Below are 6115 nucleotides of genomic sequence, written 5' to 3'. Positions count from 1 at the left end.
TATACACTCAATGAGTCATAGAAAGAGAAAACAGCTTCACATAATTTCACATTTTCACGTTGCTTTTTGCGTAGATCAAAAGAAAAAAGCTCTACGCTCAGTCCTTATCTTTATTGTTATCTTACTAGTTGCAGAAAACAATGAAATGGTCAGACAATATTTCTTCAAAAAATATCTTCTCGGAAAATATCTTCAAATACGTCGAAGCCAAGTGAGCTTTTGAAATACCAAAGGATGCATCTGACTGGATCCAACTCCCCTCCATTTTCTAGTCTCTCCATTTCTCCAAGTTCCTACTTAGATTGGAGATACTTGTCATGATTAAATATTAATGGATGAGATTTAATTGAATAAAATAAAGCCCTAACCATAGTTAATAAAGTATTTAATTTCTTCTTTTATTTATTCCCAAATAATATCTTTGGGAAAAAATAAATAGACTTGGTGTAACAACCCGATCGGTCATCTTGAGTTTTAGCACTCCGTTTTTTGATTCGAGACCTTGAGTAGGTTCATGTATGTTTTATGACTTGTATGCGTGGTTGATTTTGATTTTTGGAAGCTTCGGGAGTGTTGCGGTAGAGTAAATCTCATTTTAGAAGCTTGAAATTGTTGGAGTTGACCAAGGCCAACATTCTTAGTAAACAATTTCGGATTAGTGATCCGAGGGTTCCATTAGGTTTGTATGATGTTTTTAGATATCAAGTATAACTATGCGAGAGACATGGTTAGATGCAAGGTAGTGAATGTGAAATATGTGTCTACAAAAGATATGTTAGCAAATCCATTGACCAAGCCTTTGTCTAGAGATGAATTTGTGAGACACACTAGGTCTCAAGGCTTGCGTAGACTCTGAGATACATTATTTTGTTATTCATTTTCCCTTATTCACAAAACTGATGTTCTTTGATTATCAATAAAGTTGGTTTACATACATACATATTTATATTACTAAATGTTATGTGCATTTTTTATTTATTTTTTTAATTTTTATAAGTATGTCGGGTAAACAAGAGGTTGGCCTTCTCACACAGGCAACCACCTCCTTATCTTAGTGATGTGAGGAGTTGAGACATGATTCTAAGCAAAATTATCATAAGGATAATTTGAGAGCCATTCGCTTAAAATCAGAATGTCGCTTAAACAATGACATAGGGTCATTAGGGTGAAAAACGTTCACCCTAATGAGATATAGATGTGAGCTAGATGTGAGTGAAATATGATTTTGTAGATCTAGGAACTCAAATTTAGATACTTATGGTGTCTAAATATCATCTGGATAGCATTCCTTATGAGATAAAGACATACGCTCCTTGGGAAAAATGAGAAAATATTGTAGCATGTGTTTCATACCATGTGTGCTAATGTCGACCAATTGGGTTAATATTAGTCAATTCTCAACTTATTGTTGTGTGAGACCCAGAGCTTTTATGATGGCTCAAGATTTTGTACCCTCAGAGACTCCGATTAGATACTTGAGACTTAGTGTGATGCTGCTATGTTTCCAAAAGACCATGTACACAAATTCGTCTAGTGAGCATATCTNATTATTTCTTGTATTCACAATCATAACTCATAAGTTATAACTAGTACACCAGTGAACACAAATAAATAAAATTTCATCAATGATCTTGCTCTTCTCACGATCCCTTTAACATTACTTTGACTACTTTTCTAGATATGCTCCACTAGAACGAATTTGTGTACATGGTCTTTTGGAAACATAGCTAGCATCACACTAAGTCTCAAGTATCTAATCGGAGTCTCTGAGGGTACAAAATCTTGAGCCATCATAAAAGCTCTGGGTCTCACACAACAATAAGTTGAGAATTGACTAATATTAACCCAATTGGTCGACATTAGCACACATGGTATGAAACACATGCTACAATATTTTCTCATTTTTCCCAAGGAGCGTATGTCTTTATCTCATAAGGAATGCTATCCAGATGATATTTAGACACCATAAGTATCTAAATTTGAGTTCCTAGATCTACAAAATCATATTTCACTCACATCTCTCTCTCTCTCTCTCTCTCTCTCTCTCTCTCTCTCTCTCTCAATCCAACCTTGGGTTTAGGCTGTGATATAGAAATTTGCTCCGTTACAACGTGACAATCACCACCGACCGGTAATTCCAGCCGCAGTTCCTCCGTTCCTTCCGCTTCAGCTACGCGAACAAGTAAGTTCTCGTTTTATAATTTACGCGCTATCTAATGTGTTTAGTTTATCGCATTTCTTTGCTTTCTTTTTTTTCTTTTGTCGGGGTAGGGGGTGGTGATTCAAGTATTTTGACATTCACTATTGCCCTAACCATTCGTTTATACAGGAGAGAATCCAATACAAGATCACTTTAAGCATTTGAAAGGAGGAATTTCATCTATCATTCGGATATTGCTTGATTTTATTTTCTTTATTCATGGATTTTGATAGTCTCATTTTCTTCTTTTCATCATTCATTGCATGCAACAACTTATTTTTATGCTTAAGGTAATGACATAGGAAATTAATTATGCAATCAACCGAACATTCTAATCTAGGACTCTTGTTCGTTTGCCACAACTTTAATGTGACAAATTGATAATTCAGGATAAAGTATGACAGACAAAGAGAATAAATATTACACATAAAAGAAGGGAAAACGGCATGAAAATGAGAAAAGATTACAAGGTGAGGAATCGAAGCCCACAAACAAGGTGAAAACTTAGGTAGGCCAATCAAATGGGCTACTCCCTTTGAATGACAATTTGACACACCTAGCGCGAGGGAGAGATTTCCCTCTTCTTGTTCGTGTAAGTCAATGATCAACGAAAGATGGCTGAATCAATTTATAAGAAAAGAACATGTTATGCTCGAAGAAGAAAGTAAATGAATTCGCATAACTCCAGTGCGGGGATTTGACTCATTGTATATTGAGTATGTATGACTAACAAAGGGAATAAATACAGTGGAGTACTTCCCTTAGGCAATAGTTATAACCATGTAATTGATTGTAACTCTCTGTTAGATGGCGAATACCCGGGGCATACTCTCTCTTAGTCGGGTGACCCATTAAACACATGGGGCCAAGACATATACCACATGAATCTAATATAAAGTCCATTGGGCTCCATCTCCCAAAATCAAAACCTTCTTGTTCTAAAGGCATGGCTCTCTCGCATCTTATTCTACTACTTTGTAGAGGAAATCAATCGTGAATCTCGGTATAACTTTGTTACCTTAGCCTGAAAAATAGCCTAGGAAACTAGGCCTCTTTCTATCCTGAATTGAGCCAAGCCCGGCACCCCTGATTGTGTTACGGATTTAGTTTCCCAAGAACAATCAATGAATGCTGAGACACTCTTTATCTTTAGTCCTGCTATGAAAGGTTGCTAAATGATACTCCCTCTGTTTCAATTTAGATGACACAATTTTTTTTATTAGTCCGTTTTAAAAAGAATAACACATTTCTACAGAAACAATTCAACTTTAAACTGTATTTTTTAAAATTACGCAAATGCTATTAAACCATGTAGTTGAGTTATTGAATATTATTTTAAGAATATAAACTGTGAAAAATAATTAATATTGATCATATTTATCCAATTTAATAGGTAAAAAAAATTATGAGCCTGAAGGGTGAGCATAGTTTGGGCAAACCCGAAATTCAAACCGAAATTCGAATGTTTTAGATTTTTGGTTTGGATTTTCGGATTACGGATTGGATTTAGGATTTAATTTTTAAATTTTTTGGAATTCGGATTGGATGTTGGATTTGGTACTCTGGATTTTTTGATATCCGAGAATCCAAAATTTTTATACTTTATATTTAGTCCATTATCTATATGTCAATAATAATAAGTTAAATACTGATGGGTTTTTAGTATTTTATGTTTTGATGATTTAATAAACTTGTCACGAAGAACCACATAGAGCACCTGACTGACAGGACATACATTTCATATGAACTGATCGAAGCCTGAAAATCAGCAAAGGGAGGAACACAACAGGGACATGATGATCTAGCCCCTTAAGGTTCTCCGACACAAGCAAGTCAGTGACTGTACGCAATCAAGATAAAGAGGAACACAACGGGGACCTGCTGCTTTAGAGTTCTCTGACAAAAAAGTACAAGTCAAGTACACAGCTGGAACGTGACAGAAGAAAGTAACCATCTGGCAACTGGTACAGAAGAGGAACATAACTAGGACCTGGTCTGTTGGTGTGTCCTTACAGGAAGTACAAAGCCCACTATCCAGCTGGAACACAACTGCCCAGAAGTGGTTGTGCAGATTGTACAACAGTCACTTCTCATTGGGAAGAAGTATATACCTTGAGTTGACATCACTATCTATTGTGACATCTTTTGTGATAAAACAACCGGGTGCAAGATATACTATTCTTTGTGCATTCAGTGATATTCTCTCAAGCATAACAAAGTTCATCTAGCATTGAAGTCACTGGTGTGTCAAGAATAAGAATACTACTCCACTAAGGATCAGTTTCTAACTGAGTCTTATGTACGTCCATAGTTGAGTTGTAATCTTGTTAATTGTTCTACATTGTAATTCCTAGTTTGCTTTCTTAGAAGCGCTGTCTTAGGAAAAAACCAAATTCGTAAACTTTAGAGTTTATGTTGTGACTAGGAATAGGCATAAGTTAAATCCTCTGTAACTAGGAGAGTTATAGAGTGGCTTGTGGTGGTGCATCACAAGTTAGTTTGAAGTCTTTGCAAAAAGTGGCTTGTAATAGGTAGATTACAAGTTAGTTGATTTTAAAGCCTACAGGTGTAGGTCGTGATTTTTTGATCCCCTTGTGTGGGATTTTTCCACGTAGAAAATCTCTGGCCTTCTTTACATTCAGTCCTTACTGCATTCTATGTATCAGTCTCATAGTCATAGAGGACCAGGTACTCTATAGTTTGGTGGACTCACATAAGTCAACAATTGGTATCAGAGCAAGTTTCTCCTATCAGGCTAACACCTAGGAGGAATCCTCTATGGCTGCTCCACCAAGCTTTGAAGAAGGACAATCAACCTATAGACCTCCTAGATTCAATGGTCAATACTACGGCTGGTGGAAGACCAGGATGAATGATTTCATTATGGAAGAAGATTCAGAGCTGTGGGACATTATATGTGATGGTCCACATGTTCCCATGAAGAAGATTGAAGAAACAGGGGAAATGGTGCCGAAAGGAAGAAGAGAGTACAACGACATTGGCAGAAAAGCTGTAGAAAAAAACTACCGTGCCAAGAAAATCTTGATGTATGGCATAGGACCTGATGAGTACAACAGAGTCTCAAATTATGGAACTGCCAAAGAAATATGGGAGGCGTTGCAAACCGCTCATGAAGGAACCACTCAGGTCAAACAATCCAAGATTGACATGCTCACCACAGAATATGAACTCTTTAGGATGAAGGATGATGAATCTATACAAGATATGCACACTAGATTCACCTCCATCATAAATGAGCTTCATTCACTTGGAGATGTCATTCCCAGAAATAAGCTCGTAAGGAAAATTCTCAGCGTCCTACCTGGGTCTTGGTAAAGTAAGGTAAATGCCATCACGGAAGCTAAAGATCTATAGACTCTAACCATGGATGAGTTGATTGGTAATCTGAAAACTTACAAGATGAAAAGAAAGAAAGACAGTGAAAGAAGAGAGCCTAAGAAGGAAAAAAACCTGGTGCTTAAAGCTGAAAGGAGTGATTCAAGTGATGAAGATAGTGACATGGCCTATCTTACTAAGAGATTTCAAAAATTGGTTCGAAGAAATGTTGGCATACCAAAGTGGGGCAGTTCAAGTAAAATAAGGAACAACGATCTCTGTCACGGATGTGGAAAGTCAGGGCATTTCATCAAAGACTGCCCACTCGCAAAACAGGAGCAGTACAAGAAAAATCCTGACAAAGCAGGAAAAAGGAACCTGGTTCCAGAGAAAAGATTCAATAGAAAAAGTGTTGCTGACAATATCGTTAAGCAGGCTCTTGCTGCTTGGGGAGACTCCTCAAGTGAATTCGAAAGGGATTCAGATGCAGAAAATAGTTCCTTGATGGCAGTGGAAACTGAAGCAACAAAGTACGACTCACTGTTCGCGCTGATGGCTCAGTCAGATGATGATGATGAA

This window comes from Nicotiana attenuata, chromosome 5 (assembly GCF_001879085.1).
Source record: "Nicotiana attenuata strain UT chromosome 5, NIATTr2, whole genome shotgun sequence".
Classification (NCBI taxonomy): Eukaryota; Viridiplantae; Streptophyta; class Magnoliopsida; order Solanales; family Solanaceae; genus Nicotiana; species Nicotiana attenuata.
Note: the sequence above shows the minus strand (reverse complement) of the source record.